The sequence below is a fragment of the Pinus tabuliformis genome, chromosome J, assembly GCF_031772625.1.
Source record: "Pinus tabuliformis cultivar Carrire ecotype Pingquan chromosome J, CPIR1, whole genome shotgun sequence".
NCBI lineage: Eukaryota > Viridiplantae > Streptophyta > Pinopsida > Pinales > Pinaceae > Pinus > Pinus tabuliformis.
In genome coordinates, this window is record NC_142295.1 from 547,263,121 (window position 1) to 547,289,006 (window position 25,886).

A 25,886-nucleotide genomic window follows, 5' to 3' on the forward strand; every position below is an offset into this window, starting at 1 on the left:
TCCTTTCCAGGTGAAATTAAAACTACACCAGCTCCTGCCCCATCTTTCGTGCAAGAGCCATCAAAGAACAATTTCCAAATATCGGTTTGGTTTAGTTCAAAACTGTCAACTACTTCTTCAATTTTGACTTGAGTTTTCTGTTGTTTTGAAGTGAGTTGAAACAACCAAAGTCTTGATCTATTGTATAAATTGGATGGTTCCTTGGCTGGTTAGTTTTACAAAAAGTATGTATAAATATTACCTCTGTATATAATCTTAACTGCTCTCCTCCATAAACATGAATAGTAGCATATGACATGTCCATCTGTAGAGTTCCCCCTAGTTTGGCACAACAAGACCTAGAAAGGAGCATTCCAAACTTGGGAGGGATATTTGTACCAACAATATCAAGCACTACACTTTTCACTGGAATTTGGGTAAGGGTAACAGCTATATCCCTGATCAATCCTAAATAGGGCACCCTTTTAGAATCAAAGGTGTACAGGTCATGGTAGGATTTAGTGATGTCGACCTTCAAATGAGCCATGATGGACTTTGGCATAAGATTGTGTGATGCTCCTGAATCAAGCATACAATTGTATAACATGGAGTCATTTGTTTTCAGAGTTACATAAAAAGGAGGCACTATCTCATTGATCATGTTTGAATTAGGGCCAAAAAATACTGTTGGTTTTTCATCTTGTAGACTTATGACATCACCCTCAGCATCAACTGAGGTATTTTGTATCCATTTTGAGACTTGGATTTTGTAACCAGGGTTTTTGGAAATTTTTGACAGTGGATTGGGATCTTAACCCTCTCTAATTATTTTTCAACATTAAATGCAGTCAAAATGTTTTTACCAGTTTGGGTAGTATCAATTGACTGATCTAAGGGCTGAATAAGAGTTGTCTGAGCTTCAGCAGTTTTGGTACGTGGTTCAATTACTGGAGTTTCCTTTGGAGGTCTCCTAGGACTAGGTCTAGGCCTAAGATCATACCTCTTGTTTAATTCTGCAATTAAAAATTTAGAAAAAACATGATATTTAGAGACCTGTGAAGCTTCCTGATCTTCTTGAGCCTGATTCTGTTATGAGAGAGGAATGATGGCTATTTTATTGGAAGATGAATCCATACTATTAATACCTTCAATAATTGTCATAGTATTATCATCAGGTTGTTGGTCATCTATCAGTAGAGGAGTAGGAACCTGTTGATCATTGCCAGGTCTCTGAAGAATTTGTAGTGGTGGATTTCTTTTATACTGACCTTGATTTTGATTTTGGGGTCTAGCAATTGTTTGTTGTATGGTCCTAGGTTGGGTCTCAATCTTTGAAATCCTATTTGATACGTTTCTAAGAAGAGATGCTATTTCATCTATTTTTGAGTCTTCTGACTTAGTCTTTGAGGAACTAGAGGCTTCTTGAACAGTTTTGAGTTTTCTTTGGGCCTTTTCTCCCTTAATTTTTAGAGAAGTTGAGGCTGCCCTATTTTCTTCTACTTCTATAGAGTTTGTTTGCATATATTCAAGAGTTCTTGAAGTTATCTCTCGTAGCATAACAACAAATTCATCATTGAAAGCTTTGGAAAATCTAGACTTCGCTACTGCTACAGGAGGCTTACAATCAACAAGAATTTTGTGATAGAGTTTGTTGAATCTTTTGATAAAATCTGCTACTGGTTCACCGAAGTTCCTTTTAAGCTCTTCAAATTCTGTGAGGAAGTAAAGAGGATCCTTTTTAACACCCCACTGATTTTTAAATATGGTGGTAAGCTCTTCCCAATTTCTAATGGTAGCTGCTAGTAACTGCCTAAACCAAATCCTCACATTTCCTTCAAGTGACTACACAAACAATCTCATATAAACATTTTCTTGTTCAATATTCATGTTGTCTGCAAAGTCAAGGAAAGCTTGAAGATGGTCCTCAGCTAAGGGACCAGTTTCTCCATTGTACTTGGGAAGGTATTTTAAGTATCCAGGTGGTAATGCATCAAGGTTATCAGGTAAGACTAAGGCAGCATATCTAGCCTATATAATAGGTCGGAAAGCCATGAAAACAGGTGATGTATGATGTTCTTGAGGTATATGAGGTTGTTGAGGTGTATGAGGTTGTCCAGGTGTAGTAAGAGGTGTTTGTGTGGATGTAGAGGATGAAGAAGAAGTAGAGGAGGTGAAGGAGGAGATCTCCTGAAAGACTTCAAAGGAGTCCTAAGAACTAAATTTTGGACCTATAAAGGAATACCTTCTTTTGTTTCAAAGAGAGGATTAGAATATATAGAAAAGGTATCCTTAGATTGTTTGGAAGAAGAAGCTTCAGGTTGGTCAAAAATGGAAGGAAAATGATAGGTGGTAGGGGATATAAAATCTGTGGGTTTATATTCTAGTAGATCGATAGCCAAATTAGATTCCATTTTAGGTGACCCTTATGGTAGTGTCGGTATTGGATGAGTTTCTAATGAATGGATGAGGTAGGATGACTTGAAATCAACTCCTTTATCTAGAAGTTCAGCAACCCTAGGTGATAAATGGGAGTAATCAAGATCAGCTGGGATATTACTATAGGGGTCAAATGATTCTAATTCCTCAGGCTGCAGGGCCGAAGAGGAAGAAGAATATGGTTGGTGTCCACTTTTAGAACTAGCTTTTCTTGGAAGCCTTTTAGGATCTGACAGAGATTTAACTATGTCAGCTTCTAAACAAGATATGGTATGTTTATAAGGTGCCAGCATGGGAGTGTGGAGTCGCCTAGGTGAATGATTTTAACCTTTCTAAACCTTTTAATCACCTTTAAAGAATGAGAATGAATGAATATCGTTATTCCAAGGGAAACTCAAATGAAATTCGAATCCCCAGCAAGAGCACCAGTCTGATGTTGTACCTTTGAGATAGTAGTAGGTCAGGCTACCAATGCCAGAGCATCTAAAATAATTGTTTTGGGGGTTTTGGTTTTAATTTTGGAAGACCAATGAATGAAGACAGATGTAGAATTGAAGTAATTAATCCTTTGGGTTATATTAATACTTCAACAAAGGGCTGCTATAAAGCATTACACAATAATATAGAACAAAAAAAGTGGTGAGTAGAAGACAACAAAAAATATGATTATCACAGTTTCCAGACTGTAAAATAGAACAATCATAAGTTGGAAAACCTTCTAAACTACATTCCAAAGGTTCAAGGTAGTACACTTAATGCTTACACAAGATGCTGATGATTTATTGATTATAGGGGATTAGCTACACAGACATTTGCATTAATCCATTCTCTTAATAGATGAACACTTCAGGAGCTTATAGGAATCAATTGAAACTCTAATTGTTCCTACCAAGATATCTCTATAATTCATAAGCATATGAAGAAAAACATGATGATTGAAAACTGGAAAAACTTGCAGGATAACACAAAACTGTGTAAAACTAGATTCATAATCCTCTGCTTTGTATTAAGGTTCCAGAAAAACTGAGTACATCAAGTGTCTACAAAAGCTTCCTTCAAAGGTGCAACCAGGTTCAAAATGGAATGAACAGTCATGACCTAACAAGAATTGAGCAATAAACCATGAACTTTGAACCATTTACAACTCAAGAAAAGAGTTATTTATACAATAATAAAACTAAGAACTATCCTAAAATTGATTAAGATTTATTCTAGGAAAGGAAAAGATCTTCGTGCAAGAAGATAGGGGCAGTTGTTTGAACTACTTCTTTCTGTCCCCTTTATTCAGGCTATGATGGCTTTGTTGTCTAATATTTTTCCCCTTTAGCTGATCGATTGTTGGTATCCTTCACGCTGGTAGATTGCTTCATTTTAACCTTTTTACCTAATAATGCTTTAAACTTTGTTTAATATGCTTTGACCTGGCTGAGTGACTTTCACTGTGCTCCTTTCTACCTTTACTGTGTATTCCAGTTTTTACTGTGTTTTTCAAGAGTAAAATCCTCATATTTATCTTTAAACTGTTACGCAGGCTTTTTGTTTACAAACCTAGAACAACAGTCTTTACCTGCAAAACCTAGAAACTTATTAAGAAAAACACGGTGACAGAGGATCTTCAATGACTTTGCTGAGCTTGAAAGGCTATCAGAAGGATTCTGGGTGTATCGGAGGGTAACCAATGGCTTTAATGGCCACAAAGGCATAATGGAGGTTACGATGTGTAAAACAGGCAAAATAGAGCAAAAATGGCTTTTTATGCGTTTAATGGAAAAATAGTTAACTTTTGAACTATCGGGTGAAGGTGAATAGTGGTGGAAAGAGTACGGAAGGATTAATTATGGCGGGAATGGCTTAGTTATGGTTAAAAATGTGATTAGTGGTTTAAATGGAGTTTCGGGTCATTTCTTCGTTTAAATCAAAAAATGATTTAACACATAAAACCTTCACAAATCAATATATGGTGGACTTGAAAAATATGAATTTGGGCAAATAATGACATCGGGTCCAAGTTTATATCACATATCACAATGGGAGTTAGGCAGGGGTAGGCCCATAGCAAAGGAATGCGATAAGGGCTGGATGCGATATGGTGGTGAACTGCAATATATATTTGGTCGGGTCTGGGCTTCCATCGGATATCGGAAATCGCAGTGGTGGGAGGTATATACGTCGGACGGGATGTGCGATGAGGCCAGATGCAATATGGTGGTAATATGTAATATGTAATATATATATATATATATATATATATAGATGCGTCAGGTCCAGGCTTCCATATCGCAATCGGGGATCGCAATAGATGGAGGGTTATGCTATAAGCAAGACTGCGATGGAGGGCAGATGTGAAATGTAATATATTATGATATATAATGATGTTGGGTCTGGACTTCCCATCGTATATCGCAATTGGAGTTCGCAATGCGGGGAGGGTTATTTATATGAAAGACTTGCGATCTCACTGATGCGATACTTTTATGAAATACGTAGTTTTATAACAAAACTAAGGGTTTTCGGGATATCTAAATAAATTGAGTTAATATATACGGGAAGGAATCTTTTTAAGGGTTTATTACATTAAATTAATGTTAATATGAAATATGATTGGAAAGGGAAATGCGACTAAGTATAATGCTTTTAATGAATAATTTGACTTTTCATATAAACAGTTATACTTAGGGTAAAGATATTTTTATGGGTTTTGTGTAAAAAGGGATTTTACATGGAATTTTTACTTTTCCTAGGTAAAAAGGGCTTTGACCTTAGGAAAAGGGATTTTATGGAAATGAATGAATATGAATGTATGAAGGGGAAATTAGTAAATATATGAATGAATGGAGATGAATGGGAAGTTAATTACTTGATCAAGTAGACCTTCATTTTCCTTATATAATTGGATCATGGACACAAAAAACATGATGAATGTACATTTTTTCCAATCAATAATCAAACTGTTGCAACCTTTCTCTACTTACCCTTTGCCTATCCTATCATTTTTTCTTCACTTAATTGGTGCATTTAAGCTAGTAAACCCTTTTCCTTTCTTCTTATTTTAACAAAAGCAAACTATCTAAATCTACCCTTATATCAATCCAAGGGCGTAGATTAAACCGATGAGCACCTTATTATTCTCTACCTAACTACTGATCTTCCAAGATTAAACAGTTTGGCTAGATGTTTATTCTCTAACTATAACATCAAATTTAAAACATGAAGCAGTCAAGATTAAATTGTTTGACTGTCATGGGTTGTGGCATTTAACAAGCTGCACACAATCATTATTTTGTAGAAACAGAGTAGTGGCATTTAGACTTGCTCACTTTCGGAATTTATTTGTTTACTTTTATCTCTAATTTAACATTGTCTTTTTGCCTTGATTTTTTAGAGCATCTAACCTAACATTTTCTTTGATATGGACATCATCATCAAAATTTATTTTTCAACTAACATTTTATTCACTATAGCTATGTCCATATCCTAACTTAACATTTTTTCAAATATTCTATCTAATCAAAACCAAAAGATGCTACAACACACATAATTTATCCAAAATAGATAAGCATCGAAATAAAATGCATAGATAAATAAAACAGTCACACAATTAACACATTAATTTTTCTTAAGAAACCTAACTAAGAAAAACCTCTCCTTGCTATAGAATTTTATTGATAGAGTAAATAGCTCAAATACAAAGCAATATTTTTGTTGAGAACATAGATGTTTTCCTGCTGAGCTAGCCTAGACATTCCTGTAAAAACTTCAATCGTAGCTCCTACTTCCTTGCACAGTCTCTGCCCCTATTTTCTAGCACAGATTGTGCCCCTATTATTTAGGAAAAAGCTCCTAAATCCTAGCACAAATCAATGTGTTGTAGCGGCTAAAACCACCCTCCAAAATTTTGCCTTAGCCTGTTTTGGAGCCTCCCTACTAGCCTTACATAGCACTTTGTCTTGCTTCGTCAAGTACTCAAGCTTCAAGTGTTTTTCTCGCAAAAAGGCAGTCTTTCGATCATTCGATCATAGTTGATCCATTCCCCTCATAGGTTGCTCACCTGGACTTGGTCCAGCTGTAGGCTGAGCAACTTTCCCTTGAAAATTGCGCATTTCTAGATGGCAACTAGCCTTCCCTCCAGGAATTGCATAATCCTCTCTGATAGTCTACTGGGCTCCAAGATTGTGTAATCCTGCCAACCAACCCTCCCAGCAGGATTTGCACAAATTTTCCTAGCAGCAAGATGTTCAACCCAGGATTTGCACAAATCTAGGTAGTAGTCAACTGCTCTACCTAGAAATTCCACAAATCTCCTAGTTATCCAACCCAGCTCCTAGCCAGAAATGTGCATTTTTCTCTAGCAGTCGAGCAGTCTCTTGCATTTGCAGCTGAGTTGACTGGTTCCCTCCGGGACTAAGGAAAACATACTTGTATGCATGGGCTACTTCTACCAAGGCATCATGTAAAGGAATCCCTTGTTTCAGGGATCTATGTTTAGTAGTTGGAGGTTACATGCAAGGAGCAATTTTGAAACCTCCCACCAAGTGTTGCTTCCCCTAGATTCGTGGCATGCACATCACAACCTTGATGTTATCAAAACTCATCAACCAGACGTTTTAGATCTCATTCTTCACATCAACCTTGTAGCCTAGACATCCCACATCACATCTAGGAGTAGTTGGCACATTCAACTTAGCTGTTTTGGGGTAAGCCCGCTTCCCATGCCTTGTGCTGCATTTCTGTCGCTTTTTGTGTTTTCACTTGTTGGAGTATTGTCTGCTTGATTTCTTTGAACGCTTGTTGTCATTTACATATATATTAGCTTGTCCTAGCTCTGTTTTAGTTTTCATTGCTATCTCATTATTGTCGCATGCATGAAATTATTTTGCACGTATGTTTGGCCAACCGATGAACTACCTCACTCACATGCATGTTGATCTATTTGATGAATCTTTCATTCATGTTTTGAATGCGCTGTCAATCACTTCTACTATCACTTAGTGTTGCTATGCATTCACTGACTTACTTGCTTTGAGTCGCCCGTTGGTCAGTCGATCCAACCTTGGCCTAGGCTCTGCCTTCAACAAGGCTGCATTGCACAATCTAGGAAAGGAAGGCTCACCTTCCCCTCCAGATTTGCGCATTCCTGCTAGGCACTGACCTCCAAGACTGTTTTGTGCATTTTTGGAGGAAAATGGCTACTCGGCCCAACAAATTGCGTGAATCTATCCTTAGGCCAGTAGTCCTTCCTAGCTCGAATTGTGCATTGCATAATCCCAGCAGTCATCCAGTCTCCCAGTAGCGCAGACTGTGCCTTGAGCAGTCTTGGTAGTCGGTCTCCTGACCTCCCGGCCAAAATTGCACAACCTTCATGATCATTCACCCAGGTATGTTGCAAGTCAGTTCTCATGTTCATTTTGGCTTTTGATTGACATATTTCTTGCTATGAGTGTTGCCATGTCTCCAAGTATCACAGGTGTTCATTTGCCTCTCAACAGTACAAGTACAATGGTTTCCAAGAGAACAGAGAAGAGGACACCGTTTAGAGCACTCTTGGGGATGCGGTCGATCAAGTTTCTATGAGCTTGCCTACTCATGAAGACATCAAGCATTTCATAGACAAGGACATCAAGTGGTAGCATCACAGCGAGCACCATCATGAACAACAACGGAAGACAACATACCAAATGCAATGAATGCAAGAGGAGGGTTGTTGACAACATTGAGGCAGAACAAGGTTGCAAGCTTAAGCAGCTCCATTGATGATGAAAGAAACTTTGGAGACTCCAGCTATGGAGTGATGACACGACATGAAGATCGCGTGAAGGCAGAAGATGTAACAAATAAGGATTTTCATGTGCTGAAGCAACAAGTTAGGAAGAACATGGAGTTGCGCAGACAAATGAATGAGTTGCAGGAGGATCAGGAACAACAGTGGCTGCAACATGCACTCACGGATGAAACTGTGGCCAAAAAAGTTAAAGATCCATACTAGTAGTTAACACGGAGCAGACATGGTGAGTAGTGTGGTTGATCACATGCAATAGATTCAGTAGAATGCATGTCATTGTGTGCACACATGCAATCCAACCCATTCGACACACTCACCAAAGCGAAGACAAGAAGCATGTCCAATTGGAGCTGAACGGGTACTTCGGTAAGTTAATGTGCATGACCACTAGAACACACTTGAAGATTAGCGCGGACACTATGCAACACTGTGATGCTGGTTCAACTACACCTAAGAAGACCATGCACATGTTAGTAGATGAGTTGGATGAAGGGGTCGAACCAATTCACCATTGCAACGGAAGCAAGAGTTCGCTTCAGCAAGATGTCACCATGAGGTGCATGCACACCATCATAGGTGACCAAGCTTGGCATCAACTCACCAGCTTCACCATCACAAGCATGTCAAAGAGTTGGTCTCACCAAAACAGACCGAGTGTTAGTGATGTCTTGCAAGGCTTGCTCAAGCCATGTTGTCTCACATGAGTACATGTGCATTGTAATTGTGAGTCATGTCAAGTGTAAGTCAAGTGTCAATAGTTGGATGTAACAATCATAGAGTAGGTGAAGAGTCATGAGAGTAGTTGAACTGTCACAAAGGGGAATGAAAAGGGTCACCCCACCCTTTGCTATAAATAGTCCCTCATAACTCATTGTATAGGCTTTTGGTCAGCCAAGCTTCTACTAAGACTATCTTGAAGAAGGCTTGGATGGTATTGTAACACGCCTTGGCTTCTCCACTACATGGAGCTAGTACATCTCTTTGGAGGAGCAGGTAGATGTGATTGTAACGTTCCACTGTTGGGGCTAATAGGTTTACATGGTGTATTGTATGATTGTGATTTACATTTCTTTATATAATAAGAGCCAGCACATTTTCATGCATATGTTGTTATTGTAGTTGGATTGCTCTAGTTACCTTAATTATATATGTTGTTTAAATTACGTACTTGTGTATGAACTGATTTGTATGGAATTATATGAGTCTTGTTGTTAATGTGTTGCATATGTTGTTAATGTTGTCACCGTCCATGTCGACTTCTCTGTCGGACATCAGGCAGACCTTTCTCATGAACCTTGCTATATCAACTGCCACACTCATCTCAGGCTGATCCGTGAGTGTTGTTTGTGTTATCTTACATTATATGACGTGACTGCCACATCCGAGTGGACTACTTCGTCATAAGTTGTGCATGTCCTTTGTGTGATGTGTTCCTAGCCGAGTTGGCACTGGTCCCTTTCAAATTGGAACTCACCTTCACCTCCTTCCCCTTTCGAAGTGTTGGAACCTCTCATACACCTTCCTTGACTCACTGCATCAGTAACACCCTTGCTGCTGATAGAGTTATTCTACTTGCCTCTGTGCGACACTGCAGTCAAGGCATTACCTTATGACCCATTGCTGGGACTCCTACACCAAATGGTCTGAGGTCTAATTGGGACTTCTTATCGAGGAGATCCCCTTAACATGTTGGCGGGTCCAACACCGTCAACATTTCTGGTGCTAGAAGGAGGGCCTGATGACAAGTTGTGTCCTCTCATCCAGTTTTGAACCTTTGCATATCTTTCATGGAATCTTGCACTCTTCTTCCCTCGAGGTGTTTTTCAAATCGTGAATATGTCTCCATCTCAAGGAAGCTTTTCGATCTCTTCTCCACTCACACATATGATGGTTGAGGCGAAGTGGCCTGGCCTGAGCACCTATATAAATTTCTTTTCATGATTTATGAGGAACATGGGTTTTCTGACAAACAGATCGGTTTGTTGCTTGCATACACACTTCGCGAATCTCCATTTCGTTGGGTTCTCATCCTACTTACTGACATTGTGCACTCATTTGAGCACTTCTGTGATCTCATTGAAGACATGTTCTATCATTTTGATCCAAATAATCTTGACCAAAAACTATTACAGTAACAAAGGGCTCCACATGAATCCATTATTGATTTTTGGCAGCACTTCGATGACTTGCAGTTTCAAGTTTCGAAGAGCCAAATGAAATTTTTTTATCTTTGGGAATGGTTGGAGTCTTGCCTTAAGAAATCTACCTGTCCCAAGAGGGATCTTGATATCAAGCCTCATTCAACATTCTTCATTGATGGAACTGTGCAATCTCATATGGGATTGGGCACTGTCTCAACTCACTGTCCACCTCCTTCTCATTCAGCAGCTCCACCACTGCCCAGTGATGTTGAGGATCATGCTCACACACCTGTTCATCCTTCACACTCTCCCAACATCACTCCACTCAATTTTTGTGCATATTTGGTTGTGAGTCCTTCGAGTTCTCATATGCATTATCTTCTTCGACCTCCGTCTTCACACTTGGGTGTTCCTCTAGATGATGTTGTCTTGTGTTTGTCCATTCTGGACTCTCCACTTGTTGTGAACGAGGAACAATCCACTAACGGAGTCGATGTTGCAAAACCAAAATGCGCTGTCATTCATGAAGAGTATGAGTGGGATATTGAACATCAACACTCGGCGAAGGATGACTCCCTTCTGTCTGAGTCCCCTCTGTTCTTTCCTAACCTCTTTGGTGAACCTGCCATCCATGATTTTGCATGTGTATCTTCATCCATAGATGCACGCATTGCTGATCACTTGCAGGACTCACCGAATGTTAGTCCGTCATTCAAAAATGGAGAGTATAATTTACACGTTGAAAATCCACTTGATCCTTCATTTGTCTTTTCTAGAAACATAGAGGATGAGTTTGTTTGCTTTTCATCTACTCCTTTGTGTGATTCATTCAACCATGAGGATGCCGAACAACATCCTAAATTTTCTGATCTTGGTTGTCATGATCTCTTCACCTCATCATCCAATCACAATGTTGATTCACTCATTGTTAATCCATCTAAGCCACTGGTCTACGAAGATCCATCTATCAATGAAGTCGAATCCGCACAGACTATCGATGCACTTCAGCTCGAGGTGATGGTTATGTCATGCCCTCGCTTCTGATCAGTGAATTTTTCAAACACTCAAGGATCCTCATTACTCATCTATATGCACTCAAAATCAATCCAACACTCAGATTTTACTTCCTCCACTCAAACTACATGATCCCATTGCTCATGCATTGGAGGAGTCCTTGATCCAAAATGGATTCAGTAAAGCCTCTAGATCAAAAGTCTTCAAATACAGGTGAAAGTGGAATAATGTTTAAGTGCTCGTGAATACGAAGCCAATGGTGCAAACAACATGTAAATCCAATTCGGATAAGGGAAATAGAGCCAATTAAAGATTCAGGTCAAAAGTCAATGCCTATGTCAGTAGGACATGTGGAAACCCGGGAAAGAGTCACAGGTTCTTGATGATGTCAGAGCAGAAGATGATGTGGTAGTTTGTGATTGGTTCATACCTCAGGTGATGGGGATTAGCGATCAAGAGCAAAGATCGTCCGATCAAAGGAGATCAATGCATATCGCATCGAAACATGCAAGCAAGTTATCCTGGAAAACGGACACGATATGATTATGCAAAATAAGTTAAACTCCTTTTAGTTCCGACATAGAAATGGTAAGTTGTTTATCACGTGCCTTCAAGACACGAAATGGTTTTCCAAAAATATGCACGATTCCACTGAGAGTTAGACACGTAGTAGCCCGAAACCGATTTCTCGCATGCCTTCAGGGAATTAGTAGATGTGCTGGTTAGGGTGCGAGAGCGCGCGACATCCATCAGATCCCTCAGGACATATCGACGGTGTAGATTGTTCGGAGTAGTTGATGAGCGGGACGTGATAACCGTCAAATTTTTTTGTTCTTGAGATCAGCGCCGGGAAAAGACCAGATGGTCGGGGTCTGCCCCGCGCCCGCCTATCCTTTAGTTTACAGTCTGTTGCTATTATAAACATATTATTCCATGTTTATTGTAATTTGTAACTGTACGTGATATATAAACACCATAACACAGAAAAGTTGAGAGAGAGTGTGTTATGAACCATTCCAGGGGGTCTAGAGGTTAGAGTGACCAAGTATGGTCGAGTGTATACTGATTTCAACTCGAGGATTCGAGCTGAAAACAACAGTGAGATCCATTTTCATGTTTGAGACTCTATTTTTGAGCTCACACCTGTAACGACTATTTGAAGACATAATAAAGAGGTCAACACTAGAAGCTAAAGGACTAGGAGACGTAGCCAGGAAGCCTGGTGAGCTCCTTTATCAATTTTGGTTGTGTTGATGTGTTTGAGTTTGTTTTATAATTATTTAAGTGTTTCTGTTATTTGCAATCTTATCGATCCATTGCACTAAGTAACATAGGCAACTTCCCCAATAGTCTGTAATACCTTTTTCAATATCGAATCAAATGGTATCAGAGCTTAAGGTTTTTAAGGTTTGACAAGTTTGTGTGGAGATTTGAATGCTTACTAGGTTAAGGCTCAGACGAGGTGAAGGTGAAATTGTTGAGGCAAACCCAGAGATTGGAAGGGTCTTTTCATGAAGAAGGATGGCAGATGAAGCTCCACTTGGGTTAGAATCCCAATTCTTGGATAGTTTCATGATGATAAGTGCAATGGTGGAAGAGATGTATAATGGGTTTAAAAAGGGAAAAGGTGAAGGTACTTCATCACCTAAACTAGACAAAGGAACAGAGGAACCTTTTCTTTTTATCCCTCCAGATAAAGAAGATAAAGGAAAAGGAGAAAAGCCTCCTCCATCTCCTCCATCATCACCATCATCGTCATCATCATTTTTTCTTCTCATAAAACTAGTTCTTCTAAGAAGAAGAAAAAGAAAGTCTCTTTGATCAAATTAGATGTAAAATTTGATTTGCCAATTTATGTTGGAGAAATTAATGCTGGAAAGATTGATAATTGGATAAGGTAAATTGATGTAGATTATAGGTTGCAGAAAGTTGATTCAGAAAGGAAGAAGATCCAACTTGCTAGCCTTCGACTTGGAGGAACCACACTTGTGTGGTGGGAAGGCAAGACACAAGCAGATCTCCAAAAGCATGGTAAAATCATTTCAACTTGGAATGAATTTGTTTCTGCCATTAAAAAGAAATTTTATCCTTTGGCTTATATGCAGCAAGCAATGATGAGTTGGCAAACACTACTTCAATTGAAGGGTCAAAGTGTTCATAGTTATACCTAGGAATTTTGTAAGAGAGCTTTAACATTAGGCATATCATTGGACTCAACAGAGACATTGTTAAAATATATAGGTGGTCTTCATAGTTATTTGAAGCATACTGTACTTATGTTTAATCCCCCTAGCTTAGATGATGTATCAGTTCAAGAAACTCATCTAGAGGCTAGAGGTAAAAATGTAACCCTAGATGTTGGGAAACCATCCAAATCTATTGAAAGCAAGAATAAAGGCAAGAAGAAACTGAAATGGAAGGAGAGGAAAACAAACACTGTGAAGAAGGATAAACCTTCATGCACTCATTATAAGAAGGAAGGACACGATGAGGCAGATTGCTGGTCTTTTCATCCAGAATTGAAACCTAAGAAGTTTGGGAGTAAAGAGTGAAAGAATGTTGCTGCTATTCAAAAGGAATTGGGATCAGAATCAGGTGACGAAACAATGGTTATAGCCACAGGTGTAAAAGGTAAAGATTCTGAAGCATCTACAAGTAATTCTTTGCATTCTGTTGATAATGAAAATTATGAGAGGAAAAGAAATGAGCTATTTCATATTAGAGTCATTTCCAAGAACACTAAAATTGATACTTTATTTGATAGTGGATCACAAGTTAATTTGATTTCTGAAACAATTGTAAAGAAGTTGGGTCTAGAAACAAAACCTCATAAAAAGCCATATCCATTAGGTTGGGTGTGTGATAAAACAAAGCTACAAGTCACGAAACAATGTAAACTTCGTTTTGCTATTGGGTCAACATTTGTAGATGAGGTTGAGTTAGATATAGTCCCATTGGACATATGTGGAATTGTATTAGGAAGTTCATACTTGTATGATCGAACAACTATCTTCTATCGAGCTGAAAATAAGTATCAACTCACTAAGGATGGAATTGAATATATTGTAAGGGCTCATAAACTCAAAGATAACTTCGCTCTCATAAATTCAGGATAGATGAAAAGAATTGTAAATTCAAGTAAGCAATTTTTACTTATGATTGTAAAAGCAAAGGATCTTGAAAAATGCGTGCATTCCAATGCTATAATCCTAAACAGAAGGCATATATAGTTAAAGTTGTTTTTTATTATGATATTCCGTTTCAAGAGCCAAAAGGGCTTCCACCCAAGTGAGATATAACACATGAAATTTATTTGCAGCAAGATGCTCCACTACCTAACATTGGAATATATAGGTTATTAGCTCTAGAGAATGCAGAGATAAAGAAGCAGGTACAGGAGTTGCTCAGTAAAGGGTTTATTAGACCAAGCACATCACCGTGTGGATCACCTATTGTGCTGGTGCGAAAGAAAGATGGTTCATGGAGAATGTGCGGTGATTTTAGAGCAATAAATAAAATCACAATAAAGAATCATTATCCTCTTCCTCGTATTGATGATTTATTAGATCAGTTAAAAGATGCAGTTAACTTCTCTAAGTTAGATTTGCGAAGCAGCTACCATTAGATCAAAGTTGCAGAACATGATGTATGGAAAACTTCTTTCAAGACAAAACAAGGACTTTATGAATGGATGGTTATGCATTTTGGCTTAACTAACACTCCTGCTACATTTATGCGAGTCATGAATGATGTATTTAGACCATTTATTGATGATTTTGTAATAATCTATGTAGATGATATTCTTGTTTCTAGTAGGACATGGGATGAACATGTAAAGCATGTAAAGAAGATTTTATATGTTTTAAAAAGAGAAAATCTCTATGTGAAACTGTCAAAGTGTGAATTTGGTAGAACATCTTTGAATTATTTGGCTTATATTGTAGGGGGCGGTGAATTGAGGATATATCCCTCTAAGGTCAAAGTCATTGTAAATTGGCCTAAACCCAACACTGCTACAAAAGTTAGAAGTTTATTAGGGGCAACACAATGTTGGATAAAGTTTATTGCTAACTTTTCGTTGATTGCAGTGCCTTTACATGCTTTGACAAGTGTGAAACAGGTGTTTCAGTAGGGAGGAAAACAACAAAAAGCCTTTGATACATTGAAATAAAGGATCAGTACAATGCCTGTACTAGCACTGCCAGATATTTAGCATCCATTTGAGATCGAGACAAATGCAAGTGAATATGCCATGGGAGCAGTGTTGATGCAGCATAGAAAGCCTATATGCTTTCATTCTGAGACATTTACATCAGCAGTAGTTAACTATCCTACATATGATAAAGAATTGTATGCATTAGTTCAGAGTGTTAAAAAGTGGAAACATTACATAATGGGTAAAGAAACAATCATACACACAGATCATCAACCACTTCAATATTTACACTCACAAAATAAATTGCAACAATCAAGACATTACAGGTGGATGGGTTTTCTACAACAATTTCATCTTGTTATCAGATATAAGAAGGGCATACATAATAAGGTTGCAGACATGTTATCAAGACCAATTATAAATGCATCCACAATACTTAAGCATAATTCAGTAATTCATGAAAGTTACATTGAACAATATGCTCAAGACACAGATTTTAAGGATGTATATGCAACTTTAAGTCATGGCAAGCAGGTAGAAGAATTGGATTATTATATAAAGGACAAACTCTTATATCATTTGGAAAAGTTATGCATTCCACAAACTGAAAGAGTTAACATAATTCGAGACGCACATACTTCTCTCATATCAAGTCATTTTGGTGTAATTAAAATAGTTGCACAATTACAAAGGTTCTATTATTGGCCACGAATGAACGAGATAGTTTCTAGATATATCAAAGGATGTACTATGTGTGCTCCAAGCAAGCCAAGTAATAGAAAATTAGGCTTGTATACTCCACTTCCAATTCCTTCTAGTCCCTAGGAAAGTGTTTCCATGGATTTTGTTAGGGGATTGCCAAAGTCTAGAAAGGGTCATGGGTTATGGATAGGTTCAGTAGGATGTGTATTTTGATACCATGTAATAAACAGGTCACAGCTGAACAAACTGCAAAGTTTTTCTTTCAAAATGTATGGGTTCATTTTGGGTTACCCACTTCTATTATATCTGATCGAGATTCTCAATTTGTTGGGAAATTTTGGTCAAGTATATGGGAGTTAATGGACACAATGTTAAAGAAGAGCATGACATTTCATCTGAAAAAGATGGTCAGATAGAAGTGATCGACAAGATAGAGATACAATTGCTTTGAGGATACTGCAGCAAGCATCCCAAACTTTGGGATGATAATTTGTGTTATGTGCAGCATGCTTACAACCGTGAAAAACATTATTCTACTTAGAGGTCTCCTTTTGAGACTTGTTTTGGTTTTATACCAAAGTCTCCCTTGGATTTTGTCTTTGATAAAGACATAGTAGTTGATGGACACAGTGATGTAGACAAAGCAACCAAGTTCATTGAACAAATCCAAGAAATTCACCAGGTAGTACAGGAACAGCTGGAAAGAAGACAAGCAAAGTATAAGGTGCGACATGACAAGCATTGAGTGGAGCATAGTTTTCAAGTTGGTGATCAATTTTGGTTGTACATCAACAAAGAAAGACTGCAAGGGGAAGGTAAAAAGTTGAAACCAATTAGATATGGTCCTTTCAAAATACTTGATAAAATTGGTGAAAATGATTCCCACCTAGATCTACCAGCTTATATGCAAATCTATTTAGTCATTAATGTTGAAAAATTGAGGATGTATGAACCTTCATTGATTGAAGATCCCAAACAGCAAGGTTAGATACCTTACATTGAGGATATGTTGCCCGAGTATGTCAATGAGTTACGGGAGGACACAGTTCTTGACAAGAGGATAAGAAATTCACGACAGGGGAATGTTGAGTATCTTCGAGTTGGACTCAAAGGTATAAATCCAAGTAAAGCACGATGGATAGAGATTGGAAAAGTGAAGGAACTTTATCCTCACTTACTCGATAGCTAACACCAACTTTTGGTGGACAAAAAGCTTCTAGTGGGTAGGAGTGATCCAAAATGGATTTAGTAAAGCCTCCAGATCAAAAGTCTTCAAATATAGGTGAAAGTGGAATAATGTTGAAGTGCTCGTGAATACGAAGCCAACAATGTAAAAAGCATGCAAATCTGAGTTCGGATAAGGGAAATAGAGCCAATTAAAGATTCAGGTCAAAAGTCAATGCCTATGTCAGTAGGACATGTGGCAACCCAGGAAAGAGTCACAGGTTCTTGATGATGTTAGAGTAGAAGGTGATGTGGCAATCTGCAATTGGTTCATACCACAGGTGATGGGGATCAATGATCAAGAGCGGAGATTGTCCGATCAAAGTAAATCGACGCATATTGTGTCGAATCATGCAAGTAGGTTATCCTAGAAAATGGACACGATATGATTATGCAAAAGAAGTTAAACTCCTTTGAGTTCTGATAGAGAAGGGGTAAGTGGTTTATCATGTGCCTTCAAGATAGGAAATGGGTTTCCAAAAATCTGCGTGATTCCACTCAACAGTCGACATGTAGCAGCCTGAAACCGCTTTCTCGTGTGTCTTTGAGGAATTAGCAGACATGCTAGTTAGGGCATGAGAGCGCGCGATAGCCATCAGATCCCTTAATACATATCGATGGTGCAGATTGTTTGGAGTAGTTGATGAGCAGGACGTGACAGCTATCAAATTGTTTTGTTCTTGAGATTAGCACCGGGAAAAGGCCAGATGGTCAGGGTCCACCCTGCGCCCGTCGGTCCTTTGGTTTATAGTTTGTTTCGATTATAAATGTATTATTCCGTGTTTATTGTATTTTGTAATTGTACGTGGTATATAAATACCATAACATAGAAAATTTGAGTGAGTGTGTGTTGTGAACTGTTCTAGGGGGTTTGGAGGTCAGAGTGACCAAGTATGGTTGAGTGTATACTCGTTTCGACTTGAGGAATTGAGTTGAACATAGCGGTGAGATCCATTTTCATGTTTGACTCTATTTTTGAGCTCACACCTGTAATGACTATTTGAATACATAATAAAGAGGTCAGCACTGGAAGCTAAAGGACCAGGAGATGTAACCAGGAAGTCTAGTGAACTCCTTTATCAATTTTGGTTGTATTGATGTGTTTGAGTGTGTTTTATAATTGTTTAAGTGTTTATATTATTTGCAATCTTATCAATCCATTGCATTAAGTAACATAGGAAACATCACACAAAGTCTATAATACCTTTTCCAATATCGGATTAGTCTTACATTGCAAGCACTCATGCATGATGCAAGTTATATTTGTTTCTTTCATTTGCTTACATGTCATAGTCAAGACTGTGCTTATACTTGAAAGTTGCATGTAGTGTCACACGACACCATGATAAGTCCGCGGACTACCTATCATGTACATGCACTCACTTATGTCCTATGAAAACTTTGAATCATGAAGTGTGGTTATCTTCATTGTTATATCTTCCTTTCTTGTTAGTTCACACAACTAGGTTGGTCACGGACCAAATCTTCACTAACATGGGTCTACCAATCCGCCAGTGGCTGCATTGGAAGTATCACTTCACATGATCAGGCCCATGTACCGTTAGTGTAGGAGTAGGAGTAGTGTTTTCTTTCAGTTGTTTTCTTGCATTCTTGTTTGCTTACGTGCTTTTTTTGCTTGTTTTTTTGTTTGTTTACTTGCTTCACTTTCATTTTTGCTTCTGCTCTTCCTTTGCTTTGTTGATTGTTAGTTTGTTCACTTGTTTCGTTCATAGGCTAGTTTTGCATGAAACCATGTATGACTCTTGAAGTGAGCCGGGTAAAGTACAAGAGGGCTTGCGCAACTATCACTACTTGGCTATTTGTCATCTTGCCTCTGTACGATGAGCTTGTTACTTTTAGTCCATGATATGTCAAAGGAAAATATGTACTATTTGAATTAAACCTTGGTGTAAATACAATGCTTGCATGCTAACTAGTGTCACCTTCTCTACTCAATTGTTTTGGGTTAACCCTTGTTAGCTCAGTCAAGTAGAGTAAGGTGAGGGGGAAAACCTTAACAGGCACGTCAGAGATATAATAAACTACTTCTCTGCTGGAACAACCTCTTATGCTCTTAATAAGTCAGGATCCCTCTTTCGCCTCTGAAATGAATAAGTGCTATGTACAGTGAAAATGAAAAAAATGAAATGTAAAAAAGAAATCAAAATGAAAAATGAATAAGGCGAAAGAAGAGAAAGGCTTCCTGTGTAGGGAGGTGATGCAAGTAACTCCACCAGGCTACTGACCAAGCTTGCTAGTAGTAGAGCCATGCTTGTGTTCCTATGTGACTCCACAGGGGTACTGTCTAGGTCTACTGGCAGTGGAGAAACACTAGAGATGAAACTAAGCCTCTGACGACTATACTGCTTGTGCACCTATATACCCCTCAACCCCAATCGAAACAACTGTGTTGCCTTGGCTTGGAATGTGTGTCAATTGACCAAGTTTCTGGCAGATTCTACATCTTACAATCAAACTAGTGTGAAGCTAAGATGAGCTGAGAGCTGAACAATACTTTCGGAGGTGTTAGACTTGCTTTTCAAGGACAAGGTCCATTCAGAGAGCTGGAGTTCTAATAGAGTGTCGCCAAGTGTTGTAACAGCTACAACCACCCTCCAAAATTTTTCCTTAGCCTGTTTTGGAGCCTCTCTACCAACCTCACACATCATTTTGTCTTGTTTCAACAAGTACTCAAGCTTCAAGTGTTTTTCTCCCACAAAGGCAGTCTGGCGATCACAGTTGATCCATTCCCCTCACAGGCTACTCACGTGGACTTGGTCCAACTGTAGGCTGAGCAAATTCCCCTTGAAAATTGCACATTTCTGGAGGGTAACCAGCCTTCCCTCCAGGAATTGCACAATCCTCTCTGACAGCCTATTGGGCTCCAGGATTGTGCAATCCTGCCAGCCAACCCTCCCAGCAGGATTTGCGCAAATTTTCCCAGCAGTAGGTTGTTCAACCCAGAATTTGTGCAAATCTGGGCAGAAATCAGCTACTTTGCCTAGAAATTGTGCAAATCTCCCAGGCCGCCAGCCCAGCTCCTAGCCATAAATGCGCATTTTTCTCTAGCAGTTGAGCAGTCTCTTGCATGTGCAGCTGAGTTGATCGGTTCACTCCAGGACTGAGAAAAATAGACTTTCATGCATGGGCTAATTCTCCCAAGGTAGCATGCAAATGCATCCCTTGTTTCAGGGATCTATGTTTAGCAGTTGGAGGTTACATGCAAGGAGAAATTCCGAAACCTCCCACCAAGTGTCGCTTCCCCTAGATTCGTGGCACGCACGTCACAACCTCAATGTTATCAAAACTCATCAACCAGATGTTGCAAATCTCATTCCTCACATCAACCTTGTAGCTCTAACATCCCACATCACATCTAGGAGCAGTCGGCACATTCAACTCACCTGTTTTGGGGTAAGCATGCTTCCCATGCCTTATGCTGCATTTCTGTCACTTTTTGTGTTTTCACTTGTAGGAGTACTGTTTGCTTGATTTCTTTGAATGATTTATGTTGTTTACATATATAATAGCTTTTCTTAGCTCTATTTCAATTCTTTTTGCTATCTCATTGTTGTCGCATACATGAAACTGTTTTGCATGGACTTTCGCCCAATTGGCAAATTACCTCACCCACATGCATGTTGATCTGTTTGTTGAATCTTTCATTCATGTTTTGCATGCATTGTCAATCGCTTCTGTTATCACTTGGTGTCACCATGCATTGATTGACTTACATGCTTTTAGTCGTCTCGTCGGTGAGTCGGCCCGAGCTCTGCCTTCACTAAGGCTGAATTGCACAATTTGGGAAAGGAAGGCTCACCTTCCCCTCCATATTTGTGCATTCCTACCTAAAACTGGCCTCTAGGACTATTTTGCGCATTTCTGGAGGATGTTGGCTACTTGGCCCAAGAAATTGCGTGGATCTGTCCCTAGGCCAGCAATCCTTCCTAGCTAGAATTGCACATTGCACAATCCCAGTAGTCAACAGCTAGAATGGACTATGCATTGCGCCATTCTAGCAGTCATCCTGTCTCCTAGCAACCCAGACTATGCCTTGAGTATTTTTGCAGTTGGTCTCCCAACCTCCCGGCTGAAATTGCGCAACCTTCATGATCATTCACCCAGGTATGTTACAAGTCAGTTCTCATGTTCATTTTGGTTTTCAACTAACATGTTGCTTGCTATGAGTGTTGTCATGTATCCAATTATCATAGGTGTTCATCTGTCTCTCAGTAGTACATGTACAATGGTTTCCAAGAGAGCAGATACGAGGACATCATTTAGAGCACACTTGGGGATGCAGTCGATCAAGTGTCTATGAGCTTGCCTACTCATGAAGACATCACGCTATTCGTAGACAAGGACATCAAGCGAAAGCATCACAATGAGCAGCGTCATCAACAACAGCTAAAGACAACATACCAAATGCAACGAATGTAAGAGGAGGGTTGTTGACAACACAGAGTTAGAACAAGGTTGCAAGCTCAAGAAGGTCCATTGATGATGAAAGCAACTTTGGAGACTCCGGTTATGGAGTGACGGTGTGACATGAAGATCATGTGAAGGAAGAAGATGTAGAAAAGAAGGAGTTGCATGGGATGAATATACAACTCAGGAAGAACATGAAGTGGTGCAGATAGATGAATGAGTTGCATCAGGATCAAGAACAGTAGTGGGCACAACATGCACTCACGGATGAAACTGCGCCCAGACAAGTTAAAGATCCATCCCAACAGCCAACATGGAGTAGACATGGTGAGCAGTGCAGTTGATCGCATGTAAGGGATTCAACAACATGCATGTCATTGTGCGCACACATGCTATCCAACCCATTCAACACACTCACGGAGGTGAAGATAAGAAGAAAATCCAACTGGAGTTGAAAGGGTACTTCGTCAAGTTGATGTGCATGACCACCAACACACACTTGAAGATCATCATGGAAACTATGCATCAGTGTCCTGCTGGTTCAACCACACCAAAGAAGACCATGTGCATGTTAGAAAATGAGTTGGATGAAGGGGCCGAACTAATGCACCAGTTGCAACGGAAGCAAGAGTTCACTTCAGCAAGATGTCACCATGAGGTGCATGCACACCATCATGAATGACCAAGCTTGGCATCAGCTCACCAACTTCACCATCACAAGCATGTCAAAGAGTTGGTCTCACCACAGCTAACCGAGTGTCAGTGATGTCTTGCAAGGATTGCTCAAGCCATGTTGTCTCACATGAGTACATGTGCATTGTAATGTTGAGTCATGTCAAGTGTAAGTGAAGTGTCAACAGTTGGATGTAACATTCATAGAGTAGGTGAAGAGTCATGAGGGTAGTTGAATTGTCACAAAGGGGAATGCTATGGTTCACCCCACCCTTTGCTATAAATATTCCCTCATAACTCATTGTATAGGATTTTGGTCAGCCAATATTCTACTAAGACTATATTGAAGAAGTCTTGGACAGTATTCTAACGCGCCTTGGCTTCTACACTGCACAGAGCTAGTACATCTCTTTGGAAGAGTAGGTGGATGTGGTCATAACGTTCCATTGTTGGGGCTAGCAGGTTTACATGGTGTATTGTATGATTGTGACTTAAACTTCTTTATATAATAAGAGCCAACACATTTTCATGCATATGTTGTTATTGTAGTTGGATTGCTCCAGTTTCCTTAATGATATATGTTGTTTAACTTATGTACTTGTGCATGAACTTATTTGTATGCAATTATATGAATCGTGTTGTTAATGTGTTGCATATGTTGTTAATGTTGTCACCATCCGTGTCGACTGCTCTGTCAGACATCAGACATACCTTTCTCATGAACCTTGCTATATCAACTGTCACACTCGTCTCGGACTGATTTTTGAGTGTTAATGAACAAGATGTTCTCTATTTTAATCATTAACAAGGCATTCTGTGCACACTCAAAATAAAAATCTCTCTGAAATTTAATTTATAAATTGAAGAATTTTGTATCATGAGGTGGATTAAAAACACTCATTAGTCATCAAGGATAAAATTAATATGTGCATGTAATCACCTTGTACATGGAGAAATAATGCCATGAATCCATGCTATGTTTACTTTAATTTTTTGTTTTCTTGTACCAAAACATTAAGTTGTTATAATAATATACTATAATATATTATATTATATGTCATTTAATTTTATGTTTTTCCTGTTCCAAAATGTTAGGTTGTTATAATAATATAATTTATTATATTATATGTCATGAATAGGAGCAAAAGTGCCTACCAAAGGGAGGTATATTGGTTGTTATCATATCAAAGGAAAGGATGGCACATACCAGATAGTAGAGTTCGGGAATAGTATGTATCTGTATTAGCAGTCTATGGAGATAAAATTACATAAATAAAATGGAACATGGACAATCATAGGTAGTATATTCGAGAGAATCCTATTTTGGATATTTATTAAGTGAAATGAAAATGTGACTACCAAACTTAATTGGCCTGAATTCCCTATTAAGGTTGTACGCAACACTAAATTTCTCTTCATAACTATAGTCCTTATGAAGGTTTTGCACTCAACCCTTCCTCCACAATGCCGCTTAAAATATTCCTTTATTGTCTTTAAGAAAAGAAAGGGAACCTGCCTTCCTACAGCTTCATCTACAACAAAATGAAACACAAATCCATCATCCATGAGGTATCAACAGACATGTGTGGTGCTGCTATCGAAAATAGTAAAGAGTAAAGGTTATATGATTAAACTTGCATTAAAATTCAACACCAGTTATGAGGCATAGGCCAATAAGATGTCCAAAATTATAGCCAATAACATTGTAGATAAATGATAATATTTGTTGTTTTATAATAAATAGAAAAACAATTTCTAAAGTTTAACTTTGTGAAGTCGAAAATTATTTAACTGGTTTGACCCAAATAATAAGTAGTCAATACCTGTTGTGACATGCATAATAATATCATAAGCAATAGTACTATTTATTTCCAACTGGAAACACATACCAAAAAAATACATAAATCTTCTAAAGGGAAAGGCATCTAGATTGAGGAAATTTCCCATTGTTATAAAAAGTACCAAGCCTTAGCTATTCTAATATTAGCTTATTACAGTCATCTGATAATATTTTAGCTTTCTGATAACATAAACTCAACAAGAAGTTCTCTACTGTATTATACTAGGCAAATTCCCATGCATTGCTTGACTTAATAAAAGGGAAAGGGATTTTTCTAATAAGAAACACACATCAGAATAATATTACAATAAACTATTATTGTTGTTATATAAAGAAAACTATATTATTATATTCTAGAATTAAAGTTTTTATCGAGTTTAAAATCCATATACGGCTTACTAGTTTTAGGGGGAAGAACTTATCTAATATTTTAGATCTACGAAACTGCTACCATTATGCAGTTACTACTCTCCATTTTCTTCTAGAAGGCATGCATGTATACACTTAGTCAATCTATATGAATATAGAGAGATTAGGGTTGGTGGTATGTTTTGCAAACTATTAGGCACTTCTTTGTAAATGTTTATAATTATTATTAATGCATTATTCCATTCTTATGCATGGCAGCCAAATTCATGTTGATCATCTTTGATATTGTAATGAAAGCTAGTCTAGCGATACATAATGGTGTGTGTTGAACATCAGCCACTATATTTTGGAAGCGATTTTTACATTTTTGAATGACCAGTTTGTATTCTAATCTTATGTGTTCCTCAGTTTTTTAGGTTCTTTAGGAACTGTTGTGGATTAAATCTTTTTCACTATAGCCAAATTTTGAAGCACATGCATCATATTGGACCATTAAATGGACGATTTCTTATACTACTTGAAAATATTCTTTCTCGACACAATCATTTTCATGGAAGATATGGTGTAATCATGCTCTCATAGTGTGTATCATCTGAAATAGAAGGTCGATCATGAAATAAAAATAATTGTTTTCCATTTATATCTTATATTGTTTCCCATCACAAGAAAAAATGATGTTATTATTTGGGAGACCAAGTCAAATAATAAGTGAATTGAATTTGTATGCCATCATAAAGAGCATCCATTCTTATGCATGTGGGTATCGGCTTCATTTAGAATTTAATTTAACAATTTTTCTTGTTGAAAATTTTGAGAGCATCCCTTTCTCATTATTAATGTTATTTCTTATTCAATGAATTCTTTTTTTCTTTATTTCATTGGCGATGTTTTCTATCATCCCTTTTAAACATTTTTTTGTCTTTAGTCAAATGTTAATTCCTAATTCATGATTTCTTGCAAATGATGTTTAGAAACAAAGTATTTTGTACTAATTGTTTCTGTTGTTGCTAGGGAGAAGCTTAAAAGTATGTGGGATGATGAAGATGCTAAATATGAAGAAGTAAAAGAGTCTTGGGAGGATGAATATAAAATTTCTCTAGCAAGATGTCTCATGAATCTCTTTATGGCGTGACATTTACATGTTAA